Below are 25,541 nucleotides of genomic sequence, written 5' to 3' on the forward strand. Positions count from 1 at the left end.
TCCTTTGTGTAAAGAGTAAAGCACTACAAGGTAAGATATAAAGCCATGGCGTGTCTAATAAATTCACCGGTTTGCCCCCAAGAGGTGTGCTGTGTATGTGTCCTTTTAGTAACCTACATGGTATACTGGTTCCTTCATTTTTCTACTGTCCAGATATTTAACTCTGGAAGGCTTTCGTCGCAATACTTCTTAGAGACCATTGACCTGGGTTCTTGATTTGATTTATTTGTTGGCATGTTGAGAACACTATTTTTAAAGTTTTTTTTTTTCAGATTTTACTAAAGAAAAAAGATGGATCTTAAACTTTTATTTTTTTAATCTCTTTTTTTTCACCAGAACACACCACTGAGCGTATGAACACAAGGTGTGGCTTTTCCACATGCACTGCAGGGAAGCCACAGCACAAAGCAGGACTTTCTCATTAGCTCCATCTCCAGAGCCGCAGCCGCCGCGGCTCGAGCTAAACTCTGACACATTAAAATGATTAGATGAATCATCACCTCACCCTACCAAGGGCTCTGCAAAGGTCACTGTCACAGCTTGTCAAACCAAGTGCTCCATCTACCAACCGCTGAGACAAAAGGGTAGTGATTTAAATTGCACTCTTAGAAGAATTGTTCTAGCAAATTGTTACTTGAAAAAAAAATCAACTTTTTCTTTTTATTTTAAACTTATCTGATTAGATTTATACAAGAGGTACAATTTCAGATGATATTTCAGTTTTTTTTTACTCTCAAATGTCTCAGTGCAATTATAGAATGAATGCAGAAGAAATCCCGACATTGCAGTTACAATACTTCAACTGAGAAAGGAAGGATGGAAGAAGACATGAAAATTAAACAGAACAAGGTCTTCCTGTTCCAGCCTTCAACTCCTGAAGTAGTCTCAGAGATCTATGTGATCCACTTGGTTTGTGGTGCATTCCACATCGTTTTGTTTTTAAGGCAGAATGGGTCTGGGTCTTTATGGGTGAATTATTTTATGTATGTCCTCCATCATGAGAACAATGCTATAAGAACATATAAAAAACACCATTTTCATTGGAGTGGGTCTTTAAGACCTGGTGTCTACACTTGTGGGAATAAAATGTTGTGTTGGCGTGAGGCCATGTTGTATCTAAAGACAGCATAGAACATGGAGAGATGTTTTAATATTTTGTGTATTTTTCTTTATAGTCCCATTAGTCGGCAGACACCTGAAAATAGAAAAAAAAAACTCACAGGTAAAATTTCAGCTAAATTTTTTACCTGTTCATTTATTTAATTGACATGGTCATACTTGATCAGGTCTTCTTCCAATGCAAATTCCTTTGTCTCTGGAATTTTACCCTTAATCAACCCAAACCATGTGGAGTGTTATTTTATGCTCCTATCGGGCATGTGTTTGTGCTGTGTGTCCAAGAAAGCAGTGAACACAGGTTCTTGAACACATCTTTAAAATATTGTGGTCACACTGGACTGTCACTACCCGATATTAGCTCATATACACAGTTACAATTCCTACTTGGTGCAATGTCAAAGCAGTGCAAATCTCACAAATTTGCTCCATGTTTTTTTTTTTTTTTTTTAAGTTCTATCCTCATATATGACTAACTTGATGTCATATATTTCTGTCCGGGCACAAACTGCAATCATTAATTTCTCTTCCATAATCATATTTCTGTGAGTTTAAAATGATTAAAATCACATCAATGCCAGATCTGAGTCCCTGATTGGTCAAAGTTCAACTGGTTTAAATTTTCAACTCACTTTCAATGGCCATGCATTTTGTATGTAGAGCCAAAAAATGTCGCATAGTTGCGCTTGAACGTGGGAGTTTTGAACGCAGCAGCGCGAAACACTCAAACGCATACATTTGCATAAACTTTTTCATTGGAAGCGGTTGCTTGAATGCACCTTTGTAAGTTTGGTGTAAATGCTGCATCAGACTGATGAAGTCAGGTTTGTCCCCTGCTGCTCGACAGCCAGAACTATATGGACTAAAAGAAAAAGTCTAGTGTAAAAGCAGACAGAACTCGTAAATTCTCTTTATTCTGGACTCTGAAAGATACCGAGCATAAAGATGGCTTTGGAAGCTCCTTCAGCATCTCCAACTTTCTTCCTTCAGTTAGAGGATATACAGTAGGTTCTCAAAGCAGCTAACAGTAATTTCTCTTTTAAAAAAAGATAGGTTTGGTATCAGATGCCATTAAAGAGTTTCAGCTAGACTTGAAGCCTGACAAGACTTGTGAGTGATGGAATGTATACTTTACATAAAAGAGAATGCCGAAAGAAATATGGAGGGAAAAAATACCTTACCCTTAAAGTCCCCCTATGACAATTTTTTTTAATTAAAAAATGTTCTCAGTAGTGTTTTAATTATGATTATGATGTTTTTAAACAAAATACCACAATCTAAATGTGCTAAAAAGTCATTTTTCATGTTGATCTGACGCCTGCGTTTGCAAAATCTCCTCTGAGGGGGCGTGGCTTTTGGAGCTGCTACGCTTACAAACCATATTTATAGTAAAAATCTTTATCATCTTCTAGTTACAGAAAATCTTTTTTCGGATTTTTAATATAAAGCCTGTTTTTTATACATTTAAAATGAAGGTGTTGTTTTTCTTAGTGATTGAACTTTAAGTTTATTTTTGGTTCTAACTATGCAAAAAATAAAAAAAATACTTTTTATGGTACAAGAAAAGGAGCAGCCAGTGTTTCCCAAAAATACTGACTATGGTTTTAGTAAACTGAATTGCACTCTCTTATTTAATTATTTTTTTATATGGAAGTGCATCATTCAGTAAGTATATTACTCTGATTAAGAGTCATTTTATTGATTAACAAGATGTAAATAAAAAACAGAGGAAAAATCTAGTAATCTATTAGAGCTGTACAATATATGACAATTTAAATAATATTTTGAGTCCTCAAAAATGAGGTGGAGACTGAATAAACCATGAGGAGACTTTTTTTTTAATATATCATGTTTTAACCTAAAAGAACAAACAAAAAAGAAAAAACACTCATCTTAACTCATGTTTAACATCTCTCATGAGCCTGAAGACTGGAGTGTTTGAGTTCCTCGCCTGAGCAGGGAAACCAACTTCTAGATGAACCTTTGAAAAGCACAAATCCTAATCATGACCTTGATGGATGAAAATCTTCACAAACACTTTGAGTCCTAGAAATAGAAAATCTTAAGCTTCTCTCCAAATTTACTCTCAGTACTGCAGTAAGTTGGCAAACACTAAAAAGGTCATATGCCATGTTTTGAGGTTAACTGGTCTGAAAATCCTGGTCCCATTGAATGCAGTCAAACTATAGATGTGGAGGAATATCATTCAAAAATATCAAATCTTCATTAAACTCTCATTTTCGTCAGAGCAGTCCCACAAGTGTCCATTCTTAAATGGTTTGGAGGACGGTCCAGAACTGTTGACTCAAAGCCAAACCTCTCACTACACATTTGGCTTAAAAAAGTAGGAGCTACCATGGCGTACAGATACAGACGGATCGGGTAAACCTTTAAAAAAATCCTCTTTGCTTTCATGTGATTCCTTTTCCTGGAGACACTCACCTTTCGGTCTTTGCTCAATGATCCACAGTCAAACCAGTTCTGCTAATTTGTTGCTCGCTTTCTTTACACCTCCATCATCAGTTTCTTAGCTGGTCTGTTGGTCTTTTTTCTGCAGCCGTCTTCCCAATATCATCCTGCTTGCACCATTCTTGGAAACATTTAGGACTCATCCTCATCGGAATGTTCTTTGGCGTATGCCACTGCACGGAGTTTAAACGTTAAATCAAATGAGCGTTTCTTGGCCATTGCTACTATTAGAGAACAGCGTCGAATTCAATGTTCACACCGAACACAATTTTTGCTCCTTTTTCACCGCGCAACATTTTTGCTGCTCGCCACCTACCTGAGCTTGATGGCTAGACTGCATGTGGGAGGAGCTACCAGCTAATGTTTTTAGTATTGCTACGTGAGGCGGTGTCTGTGGATATCTCCCCTAAAATGTATGGAATTCACAGATGATGTTGAAAAATCAGGTTTATTTATTGTGAAGAGTTTTACAAAATCATTGGCTGCATGTCTGCATGTCTGGGTTTATGAGATCATTCTGAGATTCCGGGAGCCTGTTCACTTCCTCTCTGGGGGCTGTTTACTATGACAGCCGCTTCTGCTGTGCTTCTGTGTTTCTGTGACTGAGTTTGAAGGTTGACTGTCTCGCATTAACCAGAGAGGAGAAAAATAAAAAAAATTAAAAATAAAAAAAAAAAAATTAGAAGACCTTTAAAAATTTGTTTCTTAATGAAAATAAGAAAAATATCACAAAGTTCTGGAGGCTCGAGCCAAGCAGCTGGAGGTGTATTAAGCGAGTGAGCTTTGCTGGCTCCCATAGGCTAGCTGGCTGGAGCCAGAGACACAAGTCACAGGCTGGCAATCTGTTTAAAGTGTATCCTGCCTTTGCCCAATAGTAGTCAGGAGGAGCTGTGGCAACCCCGCAGTCCCAACCGGATAAAGAAATGGATGGAAGTTCAGGACAAAAATGCTCGCATTGGATTAGTATTTTACCTGCTGATCGAGTCACTGAAAACATCACCTGCCCAAAGCTGAGCTCCTGATTGGCCGCACTGCTGCCAAACCTCCGCGCCACCCCGTCACTCAAGTCGTGCTGCTGGACTTCAGATGTTCTACCTTAACGAAGTCACCTTTTGGGAACCCGCTCATTGTCGTGGGTTGGGAGGCGCTGGTTCTGAGGTTTATATGAAAAAAAATTACTTTGGGATTGTTTATTTCTGTGGGGAATTAATGTTATAATACACTTAAAGATCAAAAAGTTGATTTTGTATGGCATAGGGCCTTTAGGTGTTAATTCTGAAACAATAAAGCACATCTGGATTGTTACATACTTGATGTCTAAAACAGTGAATTGTTCATAGACATGCAACAGATTGTATAACACCTTTTTTTTTTTCCGAGCCTAAAGTGATCAAATTGACAGTGGCACTGTCTGGGTTGTTTCCTGTGCTAGAGCATATCATATAGCCAGTGCAAATAAGCTTCACAAATACATCATTAATGCTGATAGCACAGTATAACAGCCGGAATCTATCACGTTATCCTGACGTTGCTGACGACAAACCTTTCTCTTGCTCCTAAAATAGCTTTGTTGCAGCACAAAGTAGTCTTAAGTACCCGTCCATTATTCTTCTAAGTAATGCTAGAACGTCTGTGGCTGTACGGCAACCCTCACATTAACGTGGATTTATTTTTGTAAACGTTTGGACAATTATGTCCTCACTATTCAACACTTGCTACTCACACGTGCACTTTGCAAAGGTTGAATCTCTGCAGGGACGTAATAGCTCAGCTGGAAGTGTTCAGGGTGCGAGGGATGCTGGTGAACGTCGCATGAATTCATACGTCTGAAGCTTTCCTTTTGCATTGCAGGTCAAAGAAGAAAAATGAAGCTTATTGGTTACTGCTTTTTGTTTGCGTTTTAGTAGAATGCTAAAATTAACAGTAAAGGATGAGATACAAGCTTTAAATGAGACATTTGTTTATAATTTCTGTCAGGTATTAATGTTGATTCAGAGACGTATTAACATCCCACTCCAACTATTTTTTTTAATTATAAAATCCTTTTCTGTGGTCTTCTAATTAGTTTTTAGCCAGAATCATAAAAGCCTGTGTTGTTTTTTAAGACATATTTTCTGAAGCGTGGCAGGAGTTACTCAGAAATGTTCATTTGAATTGTGGGTGGGAGTATTAGCGTGAACACTTGCTCCACCAATTTTCCCATCAGCCCTTTGTTTACACTCTTTCCCGCTAGCCAAGTAGCGCCCCACAAACCCTAGCTAACAATAGCATAGAAATAAAAAATGGTGAGCTCCATAGAGGCTATCCATCCGTACAGTTTTGAGCCAGATGGCAGTTCAGATGAAAATTGTAATGTTAATGGATATATTTGTCTGCAAGCGGATAAGTTCAGAATCGAAGTGCGGCTTTGGCCCGCCCATGTCAGTGACTGCGTACTAAACCCGAATTTTTTTAAACATCCAGTTTGTATCTGCTCCTGATCCAACGTAATTTGAACAAAGAAATGCTCAGAAACAGCTTTATTCTCATTTTTGTAATATATATATATATATCCTCCATTATAAGAAACAATCTACAAGAACATGTTAAAAACACCAAAAAGACTATTTTAATTGGATCGGGTCTGTAACTGAAATTAAATGCAATCATAAAGATGAACACAGTAACACAGTACTGTCTTACTCATGTAATGAGCTAACAGGTGGTTCATTAGTGAAGTGACCCGGTTCCTTTTTTTCTTTTTTTTTTAACTTAGGTTTGTTTTTGCACTCTATTTAATTGTGAATAAATTAATCAAATTAATCAAAAGTAGTTGTGAAATCAACTGAAGCATATCAAGTTTCATTTCATATTTATAAGGGCTGGGAATCAATAAAAAAAAATAACGAATTAATCGCAAACTTGGGAAAAAAATAATTGCGATTAATCGCAATTAACTTTATTTAGTTGCAGTATTTGCTTACCACTTAATACCTGTGAATAATCACAATACGAAATCACTCACAAAACTACATTTGGAACATTTATTTTTAATTAAGGCTGTCAACCAACTAAGAAAAAAAATCAGATTAACTACATGTTTGAGTTCTGATTAATCACAATGTTTTACTAGGTAGATTTTATGATGCTTTTGAGCAAAAACAGGCCAGAGAGAATTTTTTCCTTCATTTTTATTGTCTGAAATTTTTAAAGTTACCAAGTGTTAACTCGGAAGTGTACAAAGAACAGTAACAGTAAGATAAGCAGAACTATAAATATTTTTTTGTCTGCAGTATTACTCTTAGAAAACAGAGATTTTCACAAACAGCCATAAAAACATTAAAAAAAAGAAAAAAACAGGTCCGGACACTGCTCTATATTGCTGCGCATGCTGCCTTGAATCGCTTTCCCTCCTCTTCTGGACAAAAACAAGCGGTAAGAGGTAAACTTTGTCTCTAAACTGATGCTTTATTTAACCTATGTTGAGGATCAGCATTTATATTGCTTTCCTTTTCTGCTGCAGTCAAGACGCAGCGATGCCTTGTACCTGCCAGAACAATTGTGTTTTTAGGTGTTTTTAGCATGTTTTTGTTAATAAAATATTAAGTTTTTTTGTGAAAAATCGATCTAAAAAAACAAAAAACTACATTAAAGTAAATTGAATATTTATGTATTTTATAAATAACCATGGTATAGGTGGGATGATACAAAACAAAGTGTTTTAACCAAATTTGTTGAGGTCATAAACAAAGGACTGCTGCTTCCTAGTTGCAGTTAATTTGCGTTAATATCTACACATTAATTCGGGATGATTAATCTCATGCGTTAACGCATTAATGTTCACAGTTCTAATATTTATACTTTAACAATCTGAGACCCACAATGGGGACAACATTGTGTCTTAAAAAGTTCTCCAAACAAGCCCTTCAATCACTAGTGAATAATGGATCTCCTAAGGCCTCTTTCTGGTTGCATTGGTCTGAGATGCATCCTTGAGTATCTGGAAGGCATTCTGACCAGAGTCTTGAGCCATTACAACAGACTGTGTTTGTAATGGAAGACAGATAGTGAACTCTTCACCCAGACCCTCCGAAAAACCCCAGCCAGTCCTCAGGGAAAGCTCTGTTTAGCTTGTTCCAATCTCAGTGTCTTTACCTTGTTACTCACAGCTAATATGACCACAGGTAAGGGCTGGAACATGGATGAATTGGTAAATAAACAAGTTGCCTTTCAGCTAAGGTCTTTTCCAATAACAAACTAGTAGAGTTCACACTGCTGCACAGTTCACTTGAGTCCTCCCGTCAAATTCTTCTTTTCCATCCACACTCACAACCCCGACACCCAAACTCCTCCACTTGAGGCAGTACCTCATTTCCAATCCACCCATTTTTTCATTGAGAATTATGGCCGCAGACTTGTAAGAGCAAAAATAATAGTTTGGATAGATACTGTAAATCATAATAACCAGTGTACCATCTATCACAACTAATAATATTATTTTAATAAAAGCAGGGCCCTAAAAAAACATTATGCGCACACACATTGCACACATGTGCTAGGTATCCACATAATAATGAGTGTCATGGAGAAAGCATTTGTCTTAGGTAAGACTTGTATTGTCAGTTTTTAATTCACATGGCTCTCATCAGAAAAGCCCTGAAGGTTCTCATCATCATCTCCACCTGAATATATTATTCACTTGTTCATGTACACACACTCACACACAGTTCTTGCATACACATCCACTTCTGAACGTATGCAAAATAAATTGGACTATAATGTACCACATCGCAGGAAATGCACACACAGACCAAAAGCACAATGGTTGCTGCAGTAAAGTAATAATGTGTACACATGTTAAAATGACACAAACGTACACATTCATCGTCATACATTAAACAAGATTGGCATGCTTGTGACAACACTTGGTCTCACATACACATAAAAGGGGATGCTAGCGAAATATACACACACACAACCTCACTTCCTCTCCCTCTTTGTGTTATTATTGCCTGGCTCCATCTGACTGTGACTAAGTGAAGAGCTGTCTTCATTTGTTTCAATCTGAACCACTAATGTTCCCAGTGCCGTAAGCTAGCACCATAGGTCACACACATTAGTCTGACTGCCTCACACACATGTATGTGACTGCTAAAGGAGAGCACAAGCTTTTGTTGTTTATGCTGCTCTGTGCACTTTCAAGTGGGGCATTTTTTTTTGTCTTTCTGACGTTTTGTTCTTGAAAAGATGTTATCAGCAAATGAAGCATTGTCTGTTTCGATTAGAATTAGAGGGTGAATGTCTTGATATTTTTTTTTGAAAAAAAAAACAAAAACTGATGATGTCACTTTTAGTCTGTATGTTAGCTTTCTCCTGTACTGCATTATTTTGTTATCTTGTAGCTTATAAATCTAAATTTTGGAGTGAAACATAATTCATTGTTCTTAGTGTATTTTCATTAAAAACAGATTCTAAATTGATTTTGTTTTTAAGTGTTAGCTTGGGTTAGAATTAGACACACCAGCCCCTAAGGTCTGGACTTGCCTACCTCTGTTAGATAGGGCTGGATTGATAAAATCAATTATTCGATCTGCTTTGATCTAAGCTTAATAGATCAATAATCGATCCATAAAAGTAGAGATCGATCTAATGCGCAATATTAAAGTCCGCTAGCTTGATGCTAATGTATAATGGGATTTTCCACAGGACGGCTCGTAAAGCTAACTGATCACCGCTATCTCGAGCTGCTAACTTTGCAGAGAAGGTGTTTGTGTTGCCCTGTGGGTGGAGCACTCTTCCTGAACTGGGCCGTCTCACTCTGTGACATCAGCATGTGAGGACCCGCTCATTTTCGTGGATATGGGAGGGGCTGCCGAGAGAGCAGGTTTTTAGAGGATTACTCAGAAATGTGTGTACGGATAAAAATACAGTTTTGAAATTAACAGTATAAGACACTTAAAAGCTTAAAAAGCTGATTTTTCATGGTATGACCCCTTCAAATAAAAAATAAAAAAAACATGTTACAAAACACAGGCTGGCATCGAGTGTGCTAATTTTTTCACATCAGTAGATAGACTAAAGCTAAACTAACGGACTACAAATTTAGTTATGTGGGCTATTTCAAGACAATCTCAGGCTTAAACAAAAAAAGTACCAGAAATATGAGACAAACAACACCCACCCAAAGAAACATCAAACTGATTCAGCACAGAAGCAGAACCACTTAGAGGAGAGAGGGAGAAGGACAAATTACTTTATGTATTTCATAGAAACTGGAAAAACACTAAAAGCACAACGTTCTATATTAATCTTATCATAAAATGTTGCTTTGAATGTGGAATGGAAGTGTCCCAAACTTTAATTGGTTTAGGCTGTAATGAGCTGCGGCTCAGAAAAATGAGCAGCAGGCGGGGATTTACATGTGGATCGCTATTGTGTCAAATACATTCCAAGTGGAGGCATGACACTGAAGTCCTTTTGACGATATATGTACAACACATGTAAACAGAAAATCTGCCAAATCATGTTATTGTGTACATGAACTCCGGCTGTGAATCAAAACAAAAAAGAATGTGATATAACGTTCATATTTTACTTTTAATCTAATCTAAAGCAATCTTGCTTCAATTATGTTTCCTTCTATTTTTTTCTTTTTGCCTGTTTTTGATGTACACACATGCATTCATGTGGACATGGGAGTAAATTCACATTTTTTTTAATGTTTAAAATATTGATTTGATAAATGTAGTTCATTTAACCTTAGCTGTAATGAAATAGTAAAAAAAAAAGACAGGATGTGAACACAATGACCCCACAGGGCAACACAAACATTTTCTCTAAGCGTGATTCCCGTGACAGTGTCAATATTAAGTCAGTGTGAAAGCAAAGCAAGAAGTCCTACAGCGAGATTTGAGCACAACGTGGTTCACGAACGGCAGTGAGTTTTGGGCAAGGGGGCAGCGAATTTGAACTTAAATTCACCTTGCCCTAATCACTCAAAAACCCAGCCTTGGTGACATTAAGGTGATGTGATCAGTCCAAAACCAACCTGGAGGAAACTTTTATCTGTCCTTCTTGTGCCCCTTCCGAACTTCGTGATGTTTTTTTTCACATTCATATTGTGGCAAGAAGGAAATAAAAATTCATCCTTATTTATTTATTTATTTATCTTTGTATCTCCTCCACTGACTAATGACTGCAAGTGAAAAACCTGGTCATGGGGAGACTGCCGTCATTCAAATGCAGCTTCTGCAGCATATGGTGATTTTTTTTTTTGAACCCAGACATGACAACATCCTTTGTAGATCTCTTCAAAACTGTTGCGTCCTGCTACTGGCAGGTGTGGCCAATATTCCTTAATTGGGACCTGCTGTCCATTTAAGATGGCAGAGGCCTTGGCCAGGAGAGCAGGAGGCAGCTGGGCTTGAGGATTAGGTTCTTTTTCCCCATCTTTGTCCTCAACAGTCCTTACACTGCTGGGTTTGGTTATTTTAGTTTGGGGTTGGTAGTCTTAGTTTGTGGGATTTGTTTGTTTGTTTTCTTTAGGTAGTTTTGGTTCGGCTGGCCTTAGCGTGGAGCTGCTGACTCCGTCGGTCGTCATGACTGGGTCAGCAGTCTCCCTGACTTATTTTATGTTTGTCCCTTTAGTTTTGTCTTTTTGTTTGAACCAGCAAACACATTATTTAATTGTTTTCTGTCTTTGCAGGACACAGGTTTTTGTTTATTTAATAAACGGTGTTCCTTTTATTCTTACTGGTGTCGAGTTATTATGTTATGTTCCCCTTTTGTACTTTTCTATTCCTATAGACTTGGCAGGTTTACCCAATGGGGACGTAACAAAAAGAAAACCAATAAACCGAAATAATCCCTATACATTATATATGTCTTCCATAATGTATCAAACTCTCTGTGGTTCAGGAACAGTGTTGAACAAGTGAATATTTGCAGGTTTGATACATGTCAAAGTAGAGGACTCAGCATGACTTTGCAATTAAATCATGTGTCTTTTATATTGTTGCAATGTTTCATAAAGTAGGCATTTTCGTTAATGCCCCCCATGGGAATTTAATTAATTATCTTACAATTGCATTTTAATTGTACATACTTTACATTGATATTTTTCATTGTTAGTTTTAGTTTTTTGGGTAGACAATTTCACCATCTGTCCGGGGAAGACGGGTGAAAAATGGCTGTTATGTCAATTCTGGCTCATTGTAGTGATGCTTTTAATTTGGTTAATAATGGTCAAGACATATTGTACACAGCACTATTTGGATTAACTGCTCTCTTGTTGGCTAAGATTGGCCTACATCAAGCGTCTGCATTCTGGCAGTCCTTCTTAATGAGGACATCCTCCTTGTGCACTTCCTGTTTGTAGCTTCTGATGATGTTCAGATATCCTCTTTGTTTGGCTTTAGATCATATCAGGTCACATTTTAAAATCTGTTATTGGTGTAGGTTGACACCATGTTACCAAAAGTATTGGCTCACCAATCCAAATGATCAGAATCCCAATCACTTGGCCACAGGTGTATACAATCAGCACTGAGACGTGCAGACTGTTTTTTACAAACGTTTGTGAAAGAATGTTCCGCTCTCAGGAGCTCAGTTAATTCCAGTGTGGGACTGTGAACACAAATCCAGTCATGAAATTCCCTCACTTCTAAATATTTCACAAAGCGTTGATGCAGTGGTGTAAAGCACACCGCCACTGGACACAGTGGACACACCTTCTCTGGAGTGAAGAATCACGCTTTTCCATCTGGAAATCTGATGTTGTGGGAGAACTCTACATTTCACACTGAAATGTGCAGAGTGTAAAATTTGGTGGAGGAGGAATGATGGTGTGGGCTTGTCCCCTTTAATTCCAGGGAAAGGAATTTTGAATGCTTCAGGATACCAAAACATTTTGGACAATTCCATGGTCCCAACCTTGTGGGAACAGTTTTGATGTTCCAACATGACTGTGCACCAGAGCTCAAGGCAAGTTCCATAAAGACGTGGAGGAACTGGACTGGCCTGAACCCCGTAGAACACCTTTGGGATGAATTCGAGCCAGGCCTTCTCCACCAACATCAGTGTGACCTGAACAATGCACATTTGGAAGAATGGTCAAACATTCCTATAAACACACTCCTCAACTTTGTGGTTCCCAGAAGAGTTGAAGCTGTAATTGCAGGAAAAAGTGGATTGCTTTTGGTAATATAGTGTCTTTTTGTTAACTGCTAGAGAAACTGCATGTGAACATGTTCTTGGAGAAACTTCATGGTTCTTTTTTGCCATGGACCCCAACTTCATGTGAAAGACAACTACAGGTGAAAACCAGTTAAAACAACAAAGAAACAGACATGTTTAGTCCAAGATTCACTTTTTAAACTTTATGATATTTTTTTTTCACGTTCTTTTTGTGCAATGACTATCTGTGTTTCCATAGCCTCTCATGCATTCACATATCTTTTCTTTTTAAATCAATGCTCTTTGTTTGTACATTTCTGTGGAATTGAAAAGCTCGGTTCTGCTCTGTAATGAGTTATCCAAGGTTTCTTTTGAACACTCCGTGTGCTTTCCCTCCATTTTTATAAAATGTATCTATTTTTTTCTAGATATACAAGTGTGCCTGCGATAGTAATCTATGCATGTGAACATAAGATGTTTATTCAAAATGAGCTAGAATGAAGAATTTGACTCTCCTGTGTTGTCTGGGACACGTTGGTATTTACATGTTGGGATACCGATCAGCAACTTTTTAGTCAAAATTGTTGTTTATCAAGAATTTGTCTTCTTAGACAAAACTCAAAATATTTATTTTTTTATTCATCTAAGTTTATATCATTTCTTTTGTGTTATGTGATTTTAGAAAGCAACATGTTTTTCTAAATTCTTCCAGAACTATTCAGGATTATTTTCACGTGTTGCTGTCCGTTGTTCTATCTGCCTCAGCAGCCTTTTGTTTTGTGTTTCTGTCTGTGTTCCGATAGAAAAGGAGCTTCTTTTTTCTGTCTTTCTCGACTCTCCTCTCTGGTGCTGCTGCTGTTCTCCTGGAGCTGGAAGTCTTCCTGGCTTCTGGGAGTGTGAGAGGGGCTAATGGGTCCAATGGGAGTGACACCAAACTGTCTTTGATAAATTGTTTTTAAATTACAACATAATTTCATTTGTGCAGCAATTTCCACAAGACTCCTACAGAGAAGCGATTCGGGCTATGTCGGGATTGGCTTACAAACACGCACTCGTGCACTCACACACACGCATGCAAATGTGCACACGCACATAAACCCAGAGTTATCTGCTTTGGAGGGGATAGTGTTACATGACCTGCAGCCCGGAGGCAAACCAAATTACTGCCTCCAAACTACTAAAGTGGTCATTAAGGACACTCTCTCTCTCTGTCTCTCTTTGTCTGACTCTTGCTCGCTCTCTCTTTTTCATCATTTTCTCTAACCCTGTTCCATCATCTTTCTTAATTATTTTTCTTAATCTGTTTTTTCCTCCATTTCATGTTTTCACCCACTCACTTCTCCCTCTTTTGTGCCTTCTAACTTTATTTTTTCCTCTAATTTTTCCTTTTCTCTCAGCTGCTCACTTGTATCTGTCTTCATCTCTTTGCCTCTGTGTTTTTTTTTCTCTCTTTCTCTGTCAGTAGAAGCTGTATATTTGTTTCTTCCGACAGCATTCCTGCCTAGAACGTCGGCTGTGCCTCATTACATAAATAGGCAGGCGGAATTAGCAGCGAAAGCCTTAAAAACGCATATTTCATCAGCTGTCTGACATGGATTTGAAACGGTGAGAAATGCTTTCTTTAGGAAGAACTTATAAGTGATCCATCACACAAGGTCTATTTCTGTCTCCAGTTTGCCTTCACCTTTAACTTTCACTCTAAAAGCTTTAAACAGACATTACATCATTCACATCAGTTTAAGCCCATTTTGCTGGATCCTTTCTGGGTTACTTCCGCCTCACACAACAGCGTTCATCTCTCACCACTGGGAGGAGCCTCTGCACCTGACATCAGTGATCAAAGGTGTCTGCAACTCTTGTTCCTCAAGTCTCCAACAACCTCGCCTAAAGGCGAATGCATGCAGATTTCTTTTCTCTCTCATTGTCATGATTACATTCTGGAGGAGGACTATCAATCTGACAAGGTGTGAATTGCACAAGGCCTCCTGTTACATCTGAATGCTTTCAGCCACAGGTTAATGCATTTGTAAGGTCTTTTTTTTTTGCTTTGACTCTGAAAAGTTTTATTCTCTCTTTCTTTTTTCTCTATTTTTATCTTTCTTTTTTTCTTTCTATTCCTTTTGAAGCATCAAAATACAAAGACATGTACTGAATACAGCAAAAAATGTACAACTTTACAATTATTCAATCAAGATTGTAATATATGTATATTTACATATACATTTAAATACAAAGACATATCTTGAGGTGGTCTTCCATTAGCTTTTTACAACTTAAACAATAAAGGAAAAACAGACATTGAAGTAAAATGGATAAGGACGTTTACATGTATAACCTTTCTTATAACTCTCAAATTTGATCTTTCCAAACATTTTATTCACCTATGATTTTATTATAAACTGAGCCTCTGTATCTTTAAAATATGTGAGCAAAGTTAGAAATTATTTTAAAAAATGCATCTCGTAGTAGCATTTGATTTCAAAACTTTACATATCACTTCTTACGCAAGTTAGCAGCTGCCTTCAAGCCATTCGGACAAATAAAACCGTCCACACACCAAAATTCAGTGTACACCGTTGACTGCATGTGAGAACTGGACTGGGTGACTCCTCCTCCATTGTGTTCCAACCAGGAAGTGTCTGCTACTTCCAAGAGGCCAAAATCCCATAGACTTATATAGGGAAACAAACATTTGTCAGAGTAACTAACAGAATAACATTTTCTTCATAATGTTTTTATTTTATCCATGATATTTAAGTGAAAGGTACACTATTCCTTTTAACAATAGACTGTTAGTGAATCCCTTTCATTGACTGTATATGAGAACTGACCTGAGCGATCCCTCCCCCCTCTCATTCCAAGCAGCCAAAGTCCCATAGACTTTAATTGGTAAATTAAAAAAACTATTAGTCATTCTATTTGTCAGAATAGCCATTCTTGCTATGATGAATTTTTAACAGTTTCCTGCTAATCCTATTTTTTAATTACTTTTTTTTTTTTTTATTTTTTTTTTTTACAATTATTATAGTTTCAAATTGATCAATCAGATTTTTCAACAAAAGTATTTGGTGCCTGCTGGCCCCCACTTGCTGCACGGTGGCGCAGTGGTTAGCGCTCTTGCCTCACAGCGAGAAGGCCCCGGTTCGACTCCCGGCTGGGACCTTTCTGTGTGGAGTTTGCATGTTCTCCCCGTGCATGCGTGGGTTTTCACCGGGGACTCCGGCTTCCTCCCACCGTCCAAAAACATGCTTCATAGGTTAATTGGTGACTCTAAATTGCCCCTAGGTGTGAATGTGAGAGTGAATGGGTGTGTGATTGAGGCCCTGCGACAGACTGGCGACCTGTCCAGGGTGTACCCTGCCTTCGCCCATCAGCAGCCGGGTTAGGCTCCGGCACCCCCGCGACCCCGAAAGGGGAAGAAGCGGACAAGAAGATGGATGGATGGATGGCCCCCACTTTGAATGTTGAAAATGTGTCATTGACAGATTCTCCCAACCCTGGTTTAAAGGGATGTGGACTTCCAACAAGCTCATTCCTGATTGGCAACAGTAATTACCATAGAAACATTTATTTAGACCGACTCGGACCAATCACTGCTTACTAACCTCGTCTGGCTCCAAATGGTGGCGTCCGCATTGAGGAAAAATGATGGCTGAATTAGCAATAAGTAAGGTATTTTCTATGGGTGATGTCACACTCACTCTGTCCAGTTCTCTTATACAATCAATGGGGTACAGCTAGTAGGGAAATGAGAGATGGTTTAACTTTTCATGGTCACCTCCAAACCTGCTGCAGCATCTTCATGGCAGCTTCATCTACAAGCAGCAGACCAGCAACCACAACTACATTAACTACCACTGCTCTTGCTCTTTCAACCTCTACATCGGAACAGCCCCCGTCTGCTGCACTGAAGCAATTACAACAATAAAAGCACATTTTAGAGCTGCAAAATATTCTGCACTCCATATTGGCTATTTGACAGTTAAGGCTATTTTATTCTGTTGCTCAAACTACAAAAAAACTTAAAACATCCTTCCCACTCAAAGACCAACTTCAGGCTGGATCATGCTTTGAAGGAAGCAAGCACATTTTGTTTCACATGTACAGCTGAGAGAGCAAGAATAATGGTCTTTCTGGCCGGAACATTTCAAACTCCACCAGAACCTCAAGCTTTGCACGGTAGAAGGGAAAACGTTAAAGCAAAATGGATATATAGGAATGGATTATGAAGATCGTATCGGCTCGTGAGTCGTTGGGAGACATTTTCCCTGGAGGTCAAAGTAAACTGATAAGATAAGAAACCTTTTAGAGACACGTAAGCAAATAGTTGTTGCTCATGTTATAAAACTCTAAGAAATCAGTTTATGACAAAAAACAAAAACAATATGAGCTGGATTAAAGAAAATTGAGTTGAGAATATTTTTTTTCATTTTTTTTAACTCACAGAAACTTTTTTTTATTATTTTTAATTTTTCTAATTCTCTCTCTAAATATGTTCCACTTTGTTTATATGAGCCTTCAGTTCCTCATAAGCTGGGAAAATCATTTGGAATATTGGGACGACAGCCTGGAAAAGCTAACGTTGACCCAACATTTGGTGTTTGAGCTCTTTGTCTGATATCCATTTACTCAGTGTCAGATTTTATGCATTTAATATTTACATTAGAGATACACATCCTTTTTTTTTGCTTCTTGGGCTTTTCCCCCATTTTATTTGAGTTTTTCTCCATGTGCGCATTCCTTTTTTAAACCTCAGTGAAGCTTTGTTCGTTTGACTTCCTCCACTAATTTACCGGATTTGAGGTGTTAAAGGATTTTGGTTATTTTTGGTTTTGTTACGTGAGTATAGTAAAGTCTGAGTTCATTATAAAGAGTCTAGTTAATGAACTTTTTACCCCGTTCCCTCCAAATTCATCCCCTGCCACTGTGGTGGGCTGCAGTAACAAGCCCTTACAGTAAATTAGCCCATTTCTAAATATTTTACTTTATAATAACTAAAACAAAAAAATATGTTTTTTAAGCATATTTTTTAAATATAATTTGCCTTGTCATTTCATTAAAATTTTAACCAAATGTAAATAATATATCATTTTATGTTTTTGTGTATTATCATTTTTAATGGGATATTCTCTCTCTTTTTGTGAAGAAGTAATTGGTTATCCTAGCTAACTAACTAAAACTGTTTCGATAAATGACCCTAATAAACCTCTCTTAAGCAATGGCTGCCATGAAGCTGAAGTGCCTCTGTAATTGCAAATGAAACCAGTAATTACTGTTTTTTTTTCTGCTGTGAAGAAATAAATTAAATAAAGCCAGAAGCTATTGTTAAACCCTCAGTACATTAAAATAACTTTTAAAAAGCTAATGTCATTTACTGTTATAATTCAAAACTTATTAAAAGATGGTTGAAGACATATAACATAACATATATATATTTTAATTTGTCAAATATTTAAATATTCTACACCCTCAGTGTTGGAATTAGTGTTGCTGCAGGTCATTATTCCCACTTCCATAAGAATGCATGACTCCTCTGTGTAAATAGTTTATCAAATTATTTATTTATGCATCTTTTTATTTATTTTGTTTTGTGTTTGTTTGGTGATATATTAGCTTTTCTCTTGAGCTTCTCTGCTTTGAGCTCAGAATTTGTATTTTTTACTTCTTTCTTTTGAATGTTTCATTGGAGGTTAAATCAAATTCTGTTTGTCCATCGATTCCACTGAAGTGATCTTCCCTCCAGATCTCACTGACTATTAAGCCTTTAGTTGAACTTGATATTTACTACTGTAGTTCTTTTATAGGAATATATATGTGGGTATTTTCAACTTAATTGTAGCTTAGTCAAAAACGTCTTCAAACCCAGTCGCTAACCTAATGTGAGGTATTTCCTAAACAGTAACCATGAAATAGATATTTATCATGGTAAACTTAACAGTAAAAAAAAAAAAATAATAATCTCTTGACTGATGTGTAATTTGAATGTATTTATGTAACATTTATGCTGATGTTTTTCTAAAACTGTCCTGTATATGACATTCATTACCTCACACATTTAATATCTTTTCACTTGATTTTATTTCATTTTTTAGGCTTTTACAGAGTGGAATGTAATGTGTACATTTAAGTCCAAGTATCACCAATTTATGTTTCCCCTAACCACCATCGCCCCAATCCCAGCGAGGAATCCTAGATATGATGTTTTATGACAATAGCAGGGGACTCAAATGTCCCGATAATGACTGCCAGTACTGACATTGTAAGTAATTACACAGGAAAGGCTTTATGAATGAGGTTAACACACACACGCAAACAGACTTCGATGCCCCTGTGTGTGAAAAGGATTCAGACATAAACCTGTTATGTCCTACATATGCTCCAAACAGCCAAGGGCCTCGGTTCCCTCATTAAACGTAATGTAAACACATTTTACAGCAATGAATGCGAAAGTAAATTACTGCAGGAGGTTTGTTCTCTGCCAACGAGTAACATATGCATTGTTCACCGCTGGCACTGTAAGCATCAACCTTTTTACGCTCATGTCTGTTTTAATTCACAAAGAAGCAATTAGGCTGAACGGCGTCTATAGGCCTCTATTTAAATGTTTGCAATACCTCATAAGAAAGTATGCTGTTTTTTTTTTTCTTTTTTTTTTTTAGATGGACTCCATATATTATCTATTTCTTTAATTGATTTAAAACACTTTTCATAATGCAGCCACCATGAGGCACAACGCAGAGCCTTCATGTCGGTCATAAGTCGGGTTAAATGCAGTGGGTTGGGTCAAAACCACAAAACCAAGTATAAGAATCCCAACCAGAACTTCCATAGTGGATTGCTTGTGTCCCGGGTTAACTACTGGTGGTGTTGGCGAAAATTGGACTGCTGTTAGTCACAGACATTACAGGAGAAAGGCATGTTTGTAGGAATGACTAGGCAAGAGTGTAGGACTCTTACCATCTATTGTAAAATAATTCCCAGCAGTCTTTTAAATTATGATTATGCCGTAAAATTAAAAAAAAAAAAAATGTTGTCGTCTTCTAGGACATAGCTTCTGCAGAGAGGCAACAGCTCATCAGAAATTTGCCTCCCAGATGTGGGTGGGACTGTTAGCAGAGAGTAAGCCTGCCTTCATGTCCCATCATACCTTTCTTTGTTTACACTTTATCTCTTGTTAGCTTATAGCCCCTCACAACCGCAAGCTAACATTAGCGGTGCAACAGAAATTGCTAGCAATATTTGAGCTATTCAGCTGTACAGTTTTATCCCAGATGTCAACTCAGATGAGAAAAATGAAGACCTACATGGATACATTTGTTTGCAAGTGGATGCATCGGAATGGAGCAGAGCAGGAAGCTTGTGGGCTGGCGATTGTAGTTTTTATTTAACAACAACAAGCTTTTTCCACTCTGCCTCTGATTCACCACACTTTGAATAAATAAATGCTCAAATGTTAACTTAATTTTTTTTATATATTTCCTTCATTATGAGATAAATGCTGCAAGAATATTTAAAAAACACCAAAAACACAATTTTCACTGGAGTGGGTCTTTATTTTTAATTGTTTGTTTTGTGAATTAGACTACAGAGACAAAACTAGAGAAATGGCTGACATGATGACAAACATGAAACACTTCACATTTTTTGTAAAGTGTTCACCAAATTAATGTAAAGTATCAGAGAAAATCAGTGAAATTCTGCATTCCTATCTATTGGAATTTTGTTTATTGCTTGGACAGTAGAATAGCTAATGTCAGTTCAAAGATCGTGAATTGTTTTGTGATAGTTCCAGTGTTGGATGAGGTCATCCAAGGTATTGAAGATGACTAGGGCAGACTTTTACAGATATGTGAGTGAGGGAAATGGGTGATGACGGGGAAGTTTGGTGTTCAGGACAGGAATGGTCAGAAATGTCAGTGGTGAATTCAATTTTCAAGAACAGAGAGGAGCACAGGGAGACATCGAGTATTGGAGTGGAAGGAGTTGCTACAAGTTTATGAACTCTTGTGCAGATGTTGTATTCTGTAAAATACCAGAAACTGGAAAGTTGTGGCTAGACAGCGTTGTATGGATCGCACCTGCATACCCTACCTAAGAAATGCAGTCATGAATCGTAAGGACTTTGACGTTTCTGAAGACAGAAGACCTTGCAATTTCCAATGAAACAAAATATTAATACAGAATTTCACACAACTAGAGGGTGATTGCTGATGCTTTTCAATAAAAAAAACATAATTTGGGTACTTTACCCACCCAAGACTTCTAAATAATAATACAATACCACAGTGACCTTCAATGCAGTGAAGAAATTCAAATTAATTAGGATTAGTTTCAAAGTCACATGTTCAAGATCAAAATAAATATAATATTCTTTTTAACTTTAAGATTGTTTTAGAGCTAAATTAATTGCAAAATTTTCTATTAAAAGAAATAGTGAAACTAACTCTTTCAAATGTAAAGACTTCTTCCAAAAAACTTTCACATTCTTTGTTTAAAGAAAGGTTTTTCTCTGACCCAAGAGCAACTTTTTCAGAACCTCCAGCATGCAGGTGCCATATCTTTCTTGTTCGACATAAGAAAAGTCTCAATTCCTCAATGACCTTATTTTTATTTTATTATTTTTTATAGACTGCACCATAAAAACTTTATGTTGTGTGGTTGCAACAGTGAGTTTGAAGTAAAGCTCTGCTGATAAAATCTGTTTGCTTTTTCAAAATAAGGATGAAAAAAACTTCATTAAAATATTAAAATATATATATATATTTCTTTGTACCTTCACTTGATTGAAGGGCCAGCACTACCAGTTGACTCCCACTGTGTGGGCGTGTGTTTGTGTGAGTGTGACTGCTGGCCATGTCCAGGCAAATGACCTCTCCTGGGGCAGTGGCTACTGTCTTTGCTTTATGACTTGTCATAAAAGTGCCATATGCACACACACGATCAAGCACAAGAGAACAGAAGAACTCCTTGGAGGCCTTTACATTGTTAGAGATATATTGTATGGAGTCACTGTGTGTGTGTCGCTGAATATGAGGCACACGTTTCCTCTCCTCTTTGGGATGCACTTGTCTTTTTGTGTTGCCATGAGCAGGTTGACTGAATCCCCCCATAAGATCAGAATATTAACCCTAATTTTCAGAAAAAAAAAACTAAGAAAAAAGATTATTTTTCTTGATACTCGCAGACTTTTTCCCCCAGAGGCCGGCTCAGAGAAATAATGCGCTGCTGGGGCTTTTTCATAAGAACTGCTCGCATCTCTCCAGAGTCCAAAGACACCTTGTGGTCATCTGGCCTCTTTGGTTGCTTTCAAAACATGACTGGATGCATGATATAACCAGCACCATGTATTTCCATAAGGGAGTCTTGTCTGAACGCCTGGAGTAACGGAGTGCAGACAGGAGGTTAAAACTCGATTCTCCTTTCTTTCTGAATTGAAATTCAGAAATTCTCTCCTGTCAGTTATTTTGACTCCTCTCGGCTGAGCAGAAATCTTTTTTTTTTTTGTTTTTCAAAAGATCCTACATACACCAGAAGCTACTTTTTTATTGACAACATACAGATACATTTTTAGGAAGGTAACGGTTCATTTAAGAACAATTACATTTATATCATCATTTGACTCAATTTAGACTGTATGGTCACGGGGTTTTGAAAAATTCAAAGTGTTTTCACACATTGGACTGTAATGATGGTTAAATCTTTTTTTTTTTTTGCCATCACATGTGTGTTGGACTCCGGCTCATTTTTGTGTGATAGTAAAGTAAACCAACCTCAATCCAAATGGTTTTTTCCAACATGAATACAATCGATTTATTTAATTTTAAGTTTGAAAGAATTTCAAAAAGTTAATTTTCCTCTTCAGCTAAGCTCCCTCCTTCTGTTCCCACATTTTATACAAACTAAATAGAATACCTTGTAGCAAATATTAAAGCGGGTAACTCTGACTTCCATGTTAAAAGGTCAGGTTTTAATCCAACAATGAATAGTCAATTTTAAATGCTTATAACATGTGGGCGGAGCAAACTCGTTCACCCCTCCCACTTGAAGCTCCATTTAACTTTGCAGAATTCAGTGGGTGACATCAAATATCTGTTCAACAACTCAGTTTCTGCCGTTGACATTTATGTCTGCCCATCAACAAGCTTTTACAATGCACGCCTCTGCTCCATTATACTGAGAGAACTATGAAGGAAGCATTATATGGTAAACAGAGCTGTGGAAAAAAATGAAAACAGCACAACAAAGTACCCTGTCTTTTGCTTGAAAGAATAAGGTTTCAACATTGCAGTCATAAGAAACATAAATCAAATGAAATTGTGATTTATACCTTTTCAAATCTATGCAATTTCAAAGATATAAAGAACACACAATTAAGGCAGTACTTGCACTTTTAGTGGGAGTCTAAAATGGAGCTCAGGATCATTGTGCCTCATTTATGAATATATTAGTTTAAAAAGTGACTCAGTAAGAAAACAAAATGTTCAAACCAGCATTTTTGCTGTCCTTTAGTATATTTAAAAATGCCAATTGATAAATTGAATGTAAACTGTCTGCATAAATATAATTTAACCATTGTGTTGCTTTTCCCCAACACAGGCAGTTTCTCTCATTTGTGGACCTCGAGGGTCAACAGAGGATCAAATCTGAGATCAACATCATCAAACAGGCTTGGGAAGGGATGTTTAGAGATTCAGGTAGGACATATTCATTTACGCCGCATTTCAACTAATGTAGGGTTTATTAGGGTTCTTTTGCATTGCTTGTGGTCAAACATCAGATTAGATCCATTCTCAGGTCTATACTGCAGGAAGAGTTGAGCACTCATCACTAGGAAAATATTGTCAATACTGGAATGTCTACAATCACACCTGAGGCAACAATAGGGGACTTCTTCATGGTATTTCCAATTTTAAAACTTATTATAAAAATAATCAAAAGGTGAGACAACAGAGGGAGAAAAGTGGTGTCGACTATTGATTGGATGGCAATTGATGGAAAGGAAGGCATGCAAGGAAATAAAAGCGGACGAGGAAAGGCTCAGCCTCTGTGTGTCACAACAGTAAACACACAAACATGCAGAAACACTCACGCACAGTGACATGGTAAAGACTCAAATAGAAAGTCAATAGTAGTATAAGAGGGCACAGAGCACTGGGAAATGAGAACACAGACGCACACTCACACTGTCTCCTCTGTATTGAACCCGGTGTAGCCTATTGATTGGAGTACTTGATAAAAGAGTGGAGCTGCTGAGAAATTTGGGGACTGAGTGCTCGAGTGATGGAAAAATTGGTAAAATGGTCAGAAATGCAGAGGGAATATCTCTTTCATAAGGTGCTTTAAGTCAGTGCTGAGCCTTTTCTGAAAGGAGCTGTCAACAATATCCTCAGAGAATCGGTATTTGTATCACTACAACATGTTGTTTGCCTAAAAATCCTTGAATCCCCTCGAATCCTGGTCAGTTTTTGATGGGTTTGGGATACACTCTTAATCTTAAAATGATCATTAAAGCATCAAAGGTTTAAGTAGATAAAGGCAAAAAATTTTTTGAGTTTGATAAAGAAATCTTCATGTATGACTGAAACAATACACTCACTCTCAACTCGTCACACACCGACATTTGGTTAAAGGGTAACCAAACCCCAAATCAACTTTTTTCGCTGGTGACCTCTATAAATGGGGCTTTAATCATGCTGTCTGTTGGTCCTTGCCAAATTTTTAACCAATTAAAAGGTTTAATTCTTGAAAAAAATAGTCAAAAACCGACAGTATGCTGCTCTCTACAGGTTGAATCAAAGTATTACATTTCAATTTTGTGATTGGTTAAACCATTTAAGTCCCATGTCATGATCTGCAGCTCCAGTAATGGTAACAGTCCGGTTCCCCAGTCCCACCCCTCTGACTGGATTTTCAAATTTTGGCTGTGGGTGGAGTCAGCCTCCAAATTCCCTGTTTGGTAACCCTTTAAGGACCCATCCGCATCAAAAATTGACATTTTGGATGTCCCCAATTCTTAGTTTTTGACGTGCTGGCTGTTCATGAAATCACGGGTCCCCAACCTCCGGGTCCATGAACCAGAATCGGTCTAGTACCAGGATGTGGAGTGTATCAGTAGTTTAACCCAGTACTGGTACGCTAACCCGGTACCGGTTGACACCTGTTCGGCTCAGGTACCACATCCTGTGTCAGGTTAGGGTACTGGTTTTGCGTGCCGGTTCTTGACGCATCCCGAGGACCGGTCCACATCCAGTACTGCATCTGGTACCGCGTCCCGAAGGTTCTGGACAAGCAGGATGTCAAAGAACAACAATTTGGGGATACCCAAAACCTCAAAAAGTGATGCGGAAGGGTCCTTAACCAAATGTTAATATGTGATGACTTTGGATGTCTTGAATGAAAATGTAACCAGTCTGGATAAGTTAAAAAACAAAAAAAAAGTATTTATAAAAGGATATTGCTTAATTATTTTCAACCTGACGAAACGATACAATAAATATATTAAGATGTTCTTTTAATAATAGAGTTAAAATGGAAACATCTCAGAACACTGAAAACTTTCAAATGATGAAAACAAATGGTTTGCTAGCAACTATTTTTCTATTAAAATACACTTTAATTCACAAATCATCACTAATATGAACATAATAAAATCTAAAGATTAAATTATGAATATAAAAGAAAGTATACAAAACTATTAAAGACTGTTGCTCTTCTCAACAGCAGTGGTTGACAGTTCAGACCATACAAAGTTTAGAAATAGCAAAAATCCCAGAGCTGCATCTCAAGACTCGTCTGCACTTGCA

At 37.5% G+C, this 25,541-nt stretch overlaps 1 protein-coding gene across 2 annotated transcripts in view; it reads left to right on the forward strand.

Moving 5' to 3' along the window:
* LOC112157392 (teneurin-3) overlaps nucleotides 1-25,541 on the forward strand; it is an 800,843-nt gene that overhangs the window by 56,301 nt on the left and 719,001 nt on the right. Inside the window, exon 3 of one of the 2 annotated variants that reach the window (XM_036213709.1) lies at nucleotides 23,335-23,432. The gene's annotated coding sequence lies outside the window, so the exon portion shown is untranslated. Of the gene's footprint in view, nucleotides 1-23,322; nucleotides 23,433-25,541 lie in introns of those variants that run through there. The other variant, XM_024290091.2, reaches the window with a different exon arrangement.

The sequence above is a fragment of the Oryzias melastigma genome, linkage group LG1 (assembly GCF_002922805.2).
Source record: "Oryzias melastigma strain HK-1 linkage group LG1, ASM292280v2, whole genome shotgun sequence".
Lineage (NCBI taxonomy): Eukaryota > Metazoa > Chordata > Actinopteri > Beloniformes > Adrianichthyidae > Oryzias > Oryzias melastigma.